This window comes from Balaenoptera acutorostrata, chromosome 21 (genome assembly GCF_949987535.1).
Source record: "Balaenoptera acutorostrata chromosome 21, mBalAcu1.1, whole genome shotgun sequence".
Taxonomy (NCBI): Eukaryota; Metazoa; Chordata; class Mammalia; order Artiodactyla; family Balaenopteridae; genus Balaenoptera; species Balaenoptera acutorostrata.
The window spans coordinates 27,806,417-27,820,157 of record NC_080084.1 but is presented as its reverse complement, the minus strand read 5'-3'; the positions used below and the strand labels follow the sequence as shown (position 1 = coordinate 27,820,157).

At 43.6% G+C, this 13,741-nt stretch overlaps 1 pseudogene; it reads left to right on the top strand.

Annotated features, from left to right (window-relative positions):
* Positions 1-1,352: 1,352 nt before the first annotated feature.
* On the top strand, positions 1,353-2,477 carry LOC103011578 (ubiquitin carboxyl-terminal hydrolase 17-like; annotated as a pseudogene).
* Positions 2,478-13,741: the final 11,264 nt, after the last annotated feature.

The window sequence follows — 13,741 nt, the reverse complement described above, 5'->3', positions numbered from 1 at the left end:
GTTTATATGAAAAGACAAAAGACCAAAAACTAACCTAACATTGAAGGAGAAAAACAAAGTTGGAACAATGACACCACCCAACTTTAATACTTAAAGTTACCATAAAGCTACAGTGATCAAGACACTGTGGTATTAACAAAAGAATAGACAAATAGTTTAATAGAACAGAATAGAAAGCACAGAAAGAGAGTCATACAAATATACTGGACTGATCTCTGACAAAGGCACACAGGCAATTCAATGAGGAAACAACAGTCTTTTGAACAAATGGTGTTGGAACAACTGGACAGCCACAAGCAAAATAATGAATTTAGATGCAGATATTACACCCTTCATAAAAATCAACTGAAAGTGCATCATAGACTTAAATGTAAAATATAAAACTATAAAACTCCTAGAAGACAACATAAGAGAAAGTCTAGATGACTCTGGGTTTGGAGATGACATTTTAGGTACAGTGCCAAAGGCATGATCCATGTCAGAAAAAAATTGATAAATTGGACTTCATTAAAATTTAAGGGACTTCCCTGGTGGTCCAATGGTAAAGAATCCGCCTTACAATGCAGGGGACTCAGGTTCGATCCCTGGTCAGGGAACTAAGATCCCACATGCCACAACTAAGCCCCTCGGGCCACAACTACTGAGCTTGCACGCCTCAACTAGCGAGCCTGTGTGCTGTAAACTACAGCGCCCACACGCCCTGGAGCTTGCACGCCACAACTAGAGAAGAGAAAACCCGCACGCCACAACTAGAGAGAAGCCCACGCACCACAATGAAGAGCCCGCACGCCGCAACAAAAGATCCTGCACGCCTCAACAAAGATCCCGCGTGCCGCAACTAAGACCCGACGCAGCCAAAAATAAATAAATAATAATAATAAATCTTAAAAGAAATTTTAAAAGTTCAACCCAATTAAAAATGCACAAACTATCTGAGCAGACACCTGACCAAAGACATACAGATGGCGAAGATCCAACATGTCATAAGGGAACTGCAAATTAAAAGACCTGTTAGCATGGCTAAAACACAGAACGCTGACAACACCAAATGTAAACAAGGATATGGAGCAACAGGTGCTCTCGCTCACTCCTGCTGGGAATGTAAAATGGTACAGCCAGTTTGAGACACTGAAGCTACTTTTTCCACTGGGGAGGTGAGACTCAGTTCATTATCTTTCCAAAACACAAACCTGCTCAGGCACCCACAGCTGGTGCTCAAGTCCACTGGGGTCTCACTCTAGCAGAAAAACCATCACAATCACCACAGACACCATAACCTGCATGATGGTTTCGCTTCTGTGGCAACAGTGCTCACTCCTTCAGAGAAACTTGTCTGACTTAAAAGAGACTTTATGGGACTCTGGAATATGGGGACCGCCTGCTACATGAATGCAGCGCTGCAAAATCTGACATATACGCCATCCCTTGCCAACTCTACACTGACTCAGGGGTACTCTCAGATTTGTCAGCGTTAAGGATTCTGCACTCTATGTACTAGGCAAGCCATCATCGTTGTGATGTTATCAAGCCATCACACCAGTGAGTTGCTGGCTTCCATACACACAAGCAGGAAGATGCCCATGAATTTCTGATGTTCACTGTCAATGCCATGCAGAAGGCACGTTTGCAAGGGGACAAGTAGTTACAGTGTCACTTCAAGGGCACCACCCTAACACGACCAATATTTGGAGGGTGCTGGAGACCTTAAATCAAGTGTCTCCATTGCAAGGGCATTTTAAACACCCTTGACCCTTACCTGGACATTAAGCTGGATATCAAGGTAGCTCAGAGTGAGAGCCAAGCTTTAGGATAGTCGATGAAGCCCAAAGAGCTGGACTGCGAAAACTCCTGTCATTGTAGTGTTTGTCTAAAGAAGGTGCCTACTGCCAAGATGTTTACTTTGCACACTCCCTCTAAGGTCCTCATCCTTGTATTGAAACGGTTCACAGGTGACCAAACCGCTGAGTAACCATATCCCGAGTGTCTTGACGTGCAAATCTTCCTGTCTCAGCAGAACGCAGGACCACTTGTCTATTTACTCTAAGCTGTGCTGGTCTATGCCGCTTTGAGTTGTCTCAATGGACATTACTTCTGATATGTAAAAACTGGGGAAAAAAAGAGTGGGATGATGGATGATCTAAGGTAGCCACCTGTGACATGACTTCTTTCCTGAGCCAAACTGCCTATGTCCTCTTTAACACTCAGAAGAGCGAACTGGAAAGAAAGAGTGGGAGTCTGGCAATAGGTAGGGAACCAACAGCCCTGGGGCTGATGACACAGCCATGGGAGCAGATTTAGGAAGCCCTGAAGGAGACGCCTACATCCAAGTTCCTGAGTCACAGGAGAATTTGGAAGTAACACCAACCAAAGGAATCACCTTAGACCAGTGGAAATTTCTCCAAGAACAAAACTGACCAAAGCCTGAATTCAACCTCAGGAAAACAGAATTCACCTGGGGCACTGCAGTGCAGTTGTGACTCAGCAGTCAAAATAAAGAGGTGGGATGAGAAGAATCTCCAGAGTAGGAAAACTACCTGCTGAACGTTTCATTCAGGGACATCCCAGCTCAGGCGGAGGAGAACAGTAGCGAACCCCCTTGTCTGGGGCCGAGTGCCAGAGGCACCAAGAGAAAAGACAGGATGGGTGAGGAGGCTGTGCATGTATTCCAGTTATCTGGTACAAGTGTTGAGGGCACACGTGTGCAATGAGCACACACACAGTCACTCTGGGGTGAAGAAACAAAGGTGAGGCTTGGTGACGTGTACACTGGTGCCACTGCGTAACGGTGACGGATCCAGGGCTGAGGCCTTACAAGGGAATCTATGTCTCCATGCCCTGAAACGTATCCCATGCCCATGTGTGGGATACGTGTGAATCTCCTTAACAACTTTGCGTATTTGATTTTGGAGGTTTTCTAGTGGGATTGGGTGTTGCACAGATGCTGATAGGTTGTCAAAAGAGGTCTCAGGGTGAGTTCTCAGGGAGTACCGGGCTGAGCAATTCAGTATTTGGAGGGATTCTTAGTATAGATTTTGTGGTTTAGGGGTGGCATAGATGGGATAAGTGTATGAGAGCTAAGTATGAGAACAGAGGTATTTTTTGCATATCATCTTGCCTTGGTCAGATATAGGATTTTGTATTTGAGCTTATGTTTTATAAAATTCAGAGATGTGGGGAATGTGTGTTGGCGTTCTATGTGTGAAGATTCATAAACTTTTGGGGTTATAGAGACAGCAGGGAAAGTTTTATTTGACAATGGGGGCATAAGGCACTTTGCCTTAATGGTGGAGCTTTTTATGGAGACATGTAAATGCTTTAGGAATAGTTTTTTTCCCTGTATTCTGGCTGCATAGTATTAATATCTTATGGCGTTCTCCTGGTTGCCACCTCTATCTTTAAAAGTTATCTATCCTCTTTCCCTAAAACAATGATCTTTCCATGCAATAAAGAGAAAGCTCGTATGAAATTGAAACTAAATTATAAATAGCAAATGTCCAAATCCATAAAGATATAAATACAGGGAAAACTAAATGCTATATGCTATGTTTACTTGCTTCAGTTCATTAAAATAGAAGTTATATAAGAACTGCCTGAAAACTCAGTTTTTATATACATAGTGGGGTACAGAGGAATTCAGAAACATTTACAGCAAAAAAATGACAATGTCACCAGTTTTCAACATTTCCTAACAGATACACTTACATGTTAGAACATGCTGGCTTGGGAAAACTGAGTATTTAAAAAAATGGGGTATTGGAAAAACAGCGACAAACATCCAAAAGAGCAAAAAGGAACAGAGTAAAAATTACAAGCGTACAAGCGATAGATAGAGAACAAGAAGAGGATGTCACAGAAGCTGTTCTTGAAAAGAGTTATAACCTGAATCCACACGGGGCACATCACGTGCAAGAGTAATACTAGAAACAAACCGAACACAGACGAAAAAAGGGGCAAATAATCATGGGCAAAGCAGATATGGGAATTACTTTCAATTATATGAATAATTCCAAGACAATGACACTAAAAAACACAAATTCTGAGCCTGTTCCCCAGTGTTTGTGGGAACTGACTTTATAAAGATAAGCCCGCTGTCACTGAAAGGCAGCATCTTCCCAAAGAAACCCTCCTAAACACACAGGCCCGGCCGTGTGCGTTAGTGTCCATGTGGGACGGGAGCCAAGTGTCAGATGGTAAACTTCCACACGGGGACCGTATTTGTTGGATGTACAGTGGCTTTTTTCTTATGGTTCATACTTGTACGCATTACTTGCATCTTATCTGAGAGTATCAAATAAACAATAAAAGTGATGTCATTTTGAGAAATCATTTTGAAAAAATAGATGATGTCACAAAGGACACTATATTAGTTTCCTAGGGTTCCCGTAACAAATTACCACAAACTTGGGAGCTTAAAACAAGAGTAATTTATTCTCTCAAAGCCCCCAAAAATGTGCTGGCAGGGCCACACCCCCTCCACAGACTCTGGGGACCGCCCACCCCCCCAGCTTCTGGCAGCTCCTGGCCTCTGCTGGCTCGTCTCAGCCTCCATCACCACGTGGCCTCTTTCCCTGCGGCTCACACTCCCTCTCATCTCTGACAAAGATACCATTCACTGGACTTAGGGTCCACAATAAATTAAGGAAACTCAACTTGAGATCTTTTTTCAACATCTTTATTGGAGTATAATTGCTTTAAAATGGTGTGTTAGTTTCTGCTTTCTAACAAAGTGAATCAGCTATACATATACATATATCCCTATATCTCCTCCCTCTTGCATCTCCCTCCCACCCTCCCCATCCCACCCCTCTAGGTGGTCACAAAGCACTGAGCTGATCTCCCTGTGCTATGCGGCTGCTTCCCACTAGCTATCTATTTTACATTTGGTAGTGTATATATGTCCATGCCACTCTCTCACTTCGTACCAGCTTACCCTTCCCCCTCCCCGTGTCCTCAAGTCCATTCTCTACATCTGTGTCTTTATTCCTGTCCTGCCCCTAGGTTCTTCAGAACCTTTTTTTTTTTTTTTTTTTTTTTAGATTCCATATATATGTGTTAGCATACGGTATTTGCTTTTCTCTTTCTGGCTGATTTCACTCTGTATGACAGACTCTAGGTCCATCCACCTCACTACAAATAACTCAATTTCGTTTCTTTTCATGGTTGAGTAATATTCCATTGTATATATGTGCCACGTCTTCTTTATCCATTCATCTGTCAATGGACACTTAGGTTGTGTCCATGTCCTGGCTATTGTAAATAGTCCTGCAATGAACATTGTGGTACATGACTCTATTTGAATTATGGTTTTCTCAGGGTATATGCCCAGTAGTGGGATTGCTGGGTCATATGGTAGTTCTATTTTTAGTTTTTAAGGAACCTCCATACTGTTCTCCACAGTGGCTGTGTCAGTTTACATTCCCACCAACAGTGCAAGAGGGTTCCCTTTTCTCCACACCCTCTCCAGCGTTTACTGTTTGTAGATTTTTTGATGATGGCCATTCTGACTGGTGTGAGGTGATGCCTCATTGTTCAACTTGAGATATTTAACTGTATCTGCAAACACTCTATTTCCAAATAAGTTCACATTCACAGATCCCTGGCGTTACGACTTGGGCTTATCTTTTTGGGGTCACAGATTCAACCCACGACAGACGACATTTCAGCCTCCGTTGCAGGTGAGTGGTGTCTGAAACGGCTCAGAAGCACAGTCAGTGACCAAGGCATGGAGAATGCGAATGTATTTTTTGGCCTCTGTGTGTTTAGCAAGACGGACAGAGATTTTAGGTCTTTCCTTCTTAAACTTTATGTGCTTTCAGAAACCTTATTCACTACAAATTGCAGAGTTACCAACAGGCTTCTTTCTCTAATATGGAATAATAATCACATCAAGTATAAAGTAGTTCCCAGCTTCCTTCAAAAATGTTACTTCAGAGCCTGCCTGTTTTGGAACTTGGTCTCTGAATGCTGGCCCCTTAAGCCATGCACAGGATTTCAGGTTAAATGTGGATTTCCACAGTCCAGGCTAGTGCTGTGCATAAATGGCATGCTTGTGAAGAAAACACTCCCTGAAGCAAGAGAAACTGAATGTTTGTCTATATTGTGGTGTAATTTAGTCATCTCTTACTGGGGTGGGATCTTAAGAAAAAAAAAAGTTTTACAAAGAAATGTGAGACCTCCCACATTTACATGGTTTACAATGTAAACTGTGCAGTTTAAACTGTTACAGTGTATGAACCCACATTTTGGTAGGTGTACACACATCTAATTAACACCTCCACATGGATTCAGAAAATTACAGAGGCTCTGGGGGTCAGGGGCTACCCCGCCAGCCTTTCTTGCCAGGCACGAGCAGTTGCTGTTCCTCACTCAGGACACGTTCCAGGGTCTCAGGCCGAACGAGCATGTCCTCCCACCACCATCCCTGCTCACATGGACTGTTTCCAGCCTCTGACAATTCCCAGATGCTCTTCCCTAGAAGTTACTGGGAGGTACTGTGGGGACCCTCTGTCAGCCTCTTTGGTAAATCAGAAGTTCTCTGGGGGCAGAGAATTTCATGCAATGTTTTATAACAAGAATGATAAATAATAATAGTGGTAATAACTTCAGTACTGATGATTAACAAGAACAATGACAGTGAGGTTGAGGATGATAATAAGCCCAAGGAGATGGCAGAAAGATAAAGACTTCTAAGAGTCACTGACCATGTGGCCATACCAGCACTCACGGGGAGGACTGGAGTCACACCAAGGTCTGTACGGTGAGGCGTGTGCCCTGAGGACGGGAACAAGCAGGAGGATGGAAAAGAGAGCTACCTGGAAGAGGTCCTGGATACACACGGGGCTCCCGCGTGCTGACTGGGAGTGGAGGACTCTGGGGTGGAGAGGAGGAGATCTAGCTCCTTCTATGGGCCTCACAGCCTCCTCTCCTCTGAGCCTGGACATGTGCTCTACTCACCCAACATACCATCCGCCTCCCGGTCCTCCTAGAAGCCTAGACAGGCAAATTCCAAGCCTGTACCCTTGCAGCTTGCATTTCCAGACCTTAGTCTCTCCAGGCTTTTATGGGGATCTGGAGCTGACGACAGTCAAGCAGCCTCTATTCCCACCATACAGTGTACCCCAGAATTCTCTGAGATGAAACACACTTCTCTTCAGCCAGGACACTGGTTACAGGATTCTCCGACTGCTAAATAGAGGAAACCAAGGGGTGGCTTGGAGAGGGCTTCATGGCCAACTTTATGCCAAATGCACAGCACACTAAGAAAGCACAGCGTGCCTGCTGTGTACAGAGTCAAGACGCCCTCCCGCACCCCGCCAACCACACCGCCACAACGCAGCCCCTTCTCCATTCCTCATCCCTATCCCTGTTCATGTCTCAATTGTGAGCAATTCTGAACCTCTTCTGGGGTATAGGGACCAGCGGGTCAAGGAACAGTTATCCTGCAGGAACGACATCTGAGGCCCAGGCCCTCTCTCTCCGTCGCTCCAGATTGTGCTGGGTCTGGGACGTCCAGAGGAGCTCACGTGACCAGGCACCACTTCCCCAGGCTTGGAAATGATTTCATCTGAAACATGTCTGCCTGAGCTGTCTCATAACAAGTGCTCAACCAGTGTCGGCAGTTGTTCTTCCTACTGAATCCACAAAACCTCCATGGGTATCTTCGTCATTCATGTGACCACTGTCATCCTGGAGGGCAGGGGCCCCCAAGGCCAGAAGAATACTGAACCCAGATGGCTCAGGAGTCAAGGGCCCAAAGTCTAGACTCAGCCTGCCTGGATTCCAGCCAGGATCCCCACATGCTGGGCGATGCACAAACGGAGATGGCCCTTGTCCTCACAGGGTTGTTAAGGAGTGGAAATGGTTTCGTGAGTGTAAAGTGCTGAAACCTGGACAATATGAGTCATGGCTGTTCTTATTTACATATGGGGCAACAAGGGCAGTTTGCAGGTGATAAGTGAGCAGAAGGGCAAGAGTTCAAGGTGAACCCATCTCCACAGATCCCTAAGACCATTTCGTTGCCCCTGTTGCCTTTTGTGGGGGGGTGTCTCTCCATTTGAACCTGTCTTAAGTTGCCTGACTAGATGTATCACCTATAGAAGCTGTGCCAGAAAATAACACCAAACTGTTAAGATAAAGAAAGCAAAGCAAATAAAAAATTGCCTTACATTTTACAAAAAATGTGCTGAGAATTCCATGCTACAATCTCTTGGGCACAATTAAAGTAGCCAGAACACAACTGAAAGGGAGACAAGAAGATCCCAACAATAGCCCCAGACTTCGGGGCTCTTGACTCACACCAACCATAATCCCCACAGCTTAGGAATCCTTGGGAAATGTGGAAATGAGAAATATCACCCAGCAGTCACTCCCGTCTGGTCTGGGGTGGATACCAGCAGTCTGCATATTTTCAAGAAGTTGCTTTAGGCCAGAACTGCCCCCAGGATACCCCCTCATGTTACTCTCATGATTATGGTATGTTACAAGGCAAAAGAGATCTGGCAGATGTAATTAAGGTCACTATCGGTTGAACTTGAAAGATTATGCAGTTTGATCTAATCTAATTACAAGAGCCCTTAGAAAGAAGCTTTCTCTGGGCTTCCCTGGTGGTGCAGTGGTTAAGAATCCGCCTGCCAATGCAGGGGACATGGGTTCAAGCCCTGGTCCGGGAAGAACCCACATGCCACGAAGCAACTAAGCCCGTGTACCACAACTACTGAGCCTGTACTCTCGAGCCTGCGAGCCACAACTACTGAAGCCTGTGCGCCTAGAGCCCGTGCTCCACAACAACAGAAGCCACCGCAATGAGAAGCCCATGCACCGCAACTAGAGAAAGCCCACGTGCAGCAACAAAGACCCAACACAGCCATAAATAAAATTAATTTAAAAAAAAAAAGCAGCTTTCTCTGGATGGAAGTAGAAAGGGAAGAAAGGGAGATTCCAAGTGAGAGATGGACATGTCCTTAGATAGAATGTTAAACCAAGACATATCCAGGTGAAAAGTCTAGGCAAATAAAAGCAACTTTCTCAGCTTGGAATGGTCAAGGAAGACTCTTGTAAGGGTGTATTTTTTATTATAACATGATGGAAGGAGTAAAGGAAGTTAGGAACACAAAGGTTTTTTCGTTTTTGTTTTTTTTGCAACAATTAGTGTATTTTACTGTATTTAAATTATACCTCAATAAAGTGCTACTAGCATAAAACCAAAAACCTGTATTTATTTACTTATTTTTAATTTTTATTTTTAAAAAAATTTTATTGGAGTATAGTTGATTTACAAGGTTGTGTTAGCTTCAGGTGTACAGCAAAGTGGATCAGTTATACAGATACATACATCCACTCTTTTTTAGACTCCTTTCCCATATAAGCCATTACAGAGTATTGAGTTCCCTGTGCTATATAGTAGGTCCTTATTAGTTACCTATTTTATATATAGTAGTGTGTATATGTCAATCCCAATCTCCCAATTTACCCCTCCCTCCCCTTACCCCCTGGTAACCATAAGTTTGTTTTCTATATCTGTGACTCTATTTCTGTCTTGTAGATAAATTCATTTGTACCATTTTTAGATTCCACATATAAGCGATATCATATGGTATCTGTCTTTCTCTGTCTGACTTACTTCACTCAGTATGACAATCTCTAGGTCCATCCATGTTGCTGCAAATGACATTATTTCATTCTTTTTTATGGCTGAGTAAATATTCCATTGAATAGATGTACCACAAGGGATTTTTTTTTTTAACATTTGGTGAAGAAAACTTCCAAAGAGATGGGCTTTAATTTCTTTATGAAGTGGGATCCAGCACATCTATTGAGTGAGTTAGGGCAGAAGTTGGGTGAAGTGGAGAATATGTGAAATAATGTTGTTAGAGATGAAAGAGTTGGATATGCAAACAATGATGCAAGTCAGGGGTCCTAGAACTACACATCATGTGCGAATCTTACTTGCTGCACCGTAACAGTTCTAGGTAAGAGGTATCTTCAGGTTCTTCGATTTTGAAAAATACCAAAAGAAGCACATTCATGATGTGTAAAAATTATATATGAAATTCTAATCCTTTTCCAATGTCCTTGTCCACTGGAATACAACCACACTCATTTGTTTATGTTTGGTTGATGGCTGCTTTTGTACAGCTATGGAAAAACTGAGAACTTGTCACAGAGACACCTGCAAAGCATAAAATATTTAATATCTGACCACTTATAGAAAAAGTTTGACTATAGAAAAGATCTGGGTGTTAGCTCCAAAAAGCAAGGAACTCTATTTTTCACACTGATGTATTCTAACAGCACAAAGAAGACACTTAGGGCTTCCCTGGTGGCACAGTGGTTAAGAATCCGCCTGCCAATGCAGGGGACATGGGTTTGAGCCCTGGTCCGGGAAGATCCCACATGCCATGGAGCAACTAAGTCTGTGTGCCACAACTACTGAGCCTGTGCTCTAGAGCCCACAAGCCACAACTACTGAGCCCACATGCCACAACTACTGAAGCCCGTGAACCTAGACCCCGTGCTCCACAACAAAGAGGAGCCACCGCAATGAGAAGCCTGTGCACTGCAATGAACAGTAGCCCCTGCTCACTGCAACTAGGGAAAGCCTGCGCACAGCAACGAAGACCCAGCGCAGCCAAAAGTAAAATAAATAAAATAAATAAATTTAAAAAAAACAAAAAAACAAAAAACAAAGAAGACACGTAGCATGTTTATGTGGAATTAGTGAATGATTTCTATGCAGTTTGGGGGATGACCATTAGTAGTAGCTATGTTACTAGTTTCAAGCTTATGGTATCATAATACAATATGTGGTGTTATATTATCCAGTAGAGCTCAATCACTTACTAGAAAGTCGTCTCAGAGACAGAAAATAATGATTTCTCCAGGAAGAGCTGATGAAAGGTGAATGGGGTACATATATATGAGAGTGGTTAAGTGATGGTGTGGGAAGACATGAAGTCCAGAGTTTGCTAATGGACAAAGACCAGCCCGTGTCTCACCTGCTGGCTTTGGATCACTGAGCTCAAAGCCCTCCAATGGCCCAGGGCTTGGGGATTTGCACACAAGAGATGTCTGGACCTCCTGGGCCTAGGAAGAGCAGAGGGCAGAGGGCAGAGGGCAGTGTGGTGGTGAGGATCACATGCTGCTGGGGGCTTAATGTTCACAGTAGGCAGGGTTGCTACGCTGCAGGAATGTGGGCGTGGCTCAGGAGTCCTGCCTTCCTGGCAGGGAGCTGCGCCCCATCAGCTAGCTGGCTGCTCTCCAGAAAGCAGGTGGGTTTAGGGCAGTGGGTGAGTGCCTAATATCCCCCCTAGGGTCCCCCAGGAATCCCCCAATTACACCTCTGCCTGACTTCTGATGGTTTGCTTTTCCCTTCTGGCCTTGTCTTCCACCTTCAAGGAACACGTTTCAAGGTACTGAACTATGTACGACTGCGACTCAAACCACCCCATAAGTACTGATTTGGGCGCTCTGTCACTCACTCAGGGTAGTCTATACTCTATTCTCCCATTTCCTGACATTATTATTTACCATTGTTGTTGTTGTTGTTATAAGACATTAAATAACATTTCTCTATCCAGTCACAGTCTGATTTACTGGCTAGGATGACTATTTCCAATATATACACACACACACAGGTGTTCCTGCTCTACCACACTACCTCCTGATGGCATTTTCCCCGACGAGTGCCTGGAAATTTTCAAGTCCTCTTCCAGATGCTCAGACCTGCCATTTCTACAGGGGAAGCTAGAAAAGGGCATCCTGTCCTGCCTGAGCCCCTGGAAAATATTCTAAGTTATCTGGGGTCCAGCAAGGGCCCGTGGCTGCCCGAAGTTACTTGGAGGCCATCTTTGGGCCACAAGAGTCACTTCAAATTTCCTGAGACCTCTCAGGGCCAACAAACCACCAAGGCAAGTTCAGAAGTCTTGAGAGAAGTCCTCACCTGTGCAGAAATTTCTAAGTATACCCTAGAACCAGGGAACCATTAATGCCACACCAGGTCACAGCCTCAAAGCCAGGAAACTCTGAGGATGCCGAGGGAACAATCCCATGGCCCATGAACAGCTCTAAACAAGAAGTACAAGCCCAGATGTCCGACCTGAAGGTGGCCAGCAGAAAGTGCAGCAAGGCGGTCGGCAATGAGAGAGTGCTGCGGCCTTAACATTTGGTGTAGGTGAGGCTTTGGAGGGAAGTAAAGATGGATCCTGAGTCCAGCTTCCCTGGAGGAAACATACACACAAACATATTTAAATGAACCAAAAATAACAGTTGTCTCTGAATGACAAATTGTTTTCCAAATGAATTTTCATGCCCTATCATTCTTGCTAATTTCTATTTCAGTATTTTTTTAAAAGAAAGGAGAAAAATGAGTATTGCTCCTATGAGTTGGATTACACAAAAAAATCAATATGACCATCTATTCTAGAACATCCTTCATATAAGCAAAACTTATAATAAATATATAATGTACCATTTGGAAACCATATCTCAATTAAATAAAATCCATACAAGTAGTTTTCTACATTTAATTTGATAGTTTCCATGTATCACTTGGCCTAGTTGACAGAAACCATGAGCTCTATGAAAGTGAGTTCCTGCTGCCCCTAAATGCATCTCTTTCTAAGTCTGCTGCCAAATAAGGTATGACTATTGTCTAACAAGATGTTCAGGACTCCTTACACAGTATGAACTTAAGATTCTTTAGGCCAACTGTTGCTCTTTTGTAATTTCAAACAAAATAGTATGCAATTCATAGATACCATTTCTTGAAGAGAAGCCTTATAAATTTCACATTTTAATTTTCATTCTAAAAATATCGAAACAAGCTCAGTGAAACTGTACCATATGAAAAACATCTGAAGAGGAAAAATGGACACTGCATATCTCTAGCAAAAATTAAACACCAAAATATGGTATTTACTCACTCTCTTTCACTCTTACTGTCTTTCCAAGTGCATCAGACCACCCCCCTCCTCTATTTAAACCTCTTTTTCCAGTGGGACATGGGAAAAGTAAAAACACCAGGCAGGGCATTTTGGCCCATAAGAGCCACCGGAAAAAAAAAAAAGTTTATCAAGCCAGGAACTGCTTTTGTTAACGTGGAACATCAGTGAACTTCATCTATCTCCTGCCTGGCACTCTTAAGATTTTCTAAGTGGCCCTGAGGACCCAAGAGCTACTGTGTCTGCCTGGAAAGAATGGAGAGGGTGCCTATGCCCGTTAATCCTGATGCAGAATTTTCTAGGTCAGTTCAGGAGCCTGGGAAATGCCACTACCCAAATGCAGTCCCATGGAAAGCTTTCTAGGCTTGCCTGGAAATGTTCTAAGTCCCCTCAGATACCCAGGAAAGGCTGGTGCTGGACCGGAAGGCACTAAGGGAGGCACACACTGAGAAATGACAAATTCTTTAAGTTCTCAGGGGACCCAGGGAAAGACTTGTACCTGTCCCCCTTGGTGGCTAGGAGCGGCAAGGATGGCTGGATCCTTGAACATTTGTAGAGAAAAGACAAAAGGAACGTGAAGAGAACATACACTTAGTTGGAAACCTTAGCTCATGACCAGCTAAGTCAAAAGATCATATAAGCAAAGAAAGGAAGCTGTTATATACTAGAATGATTAACTAGGTTTGACTGTTAATAAAAACATTACCAACATCCTTACCAAGAACACGTTAAAACAGTGTAAAGTACCAAATAATATTTTCAATATGTAATAAAGACTGGAAAAGCATTGAGGTCGCTAACCA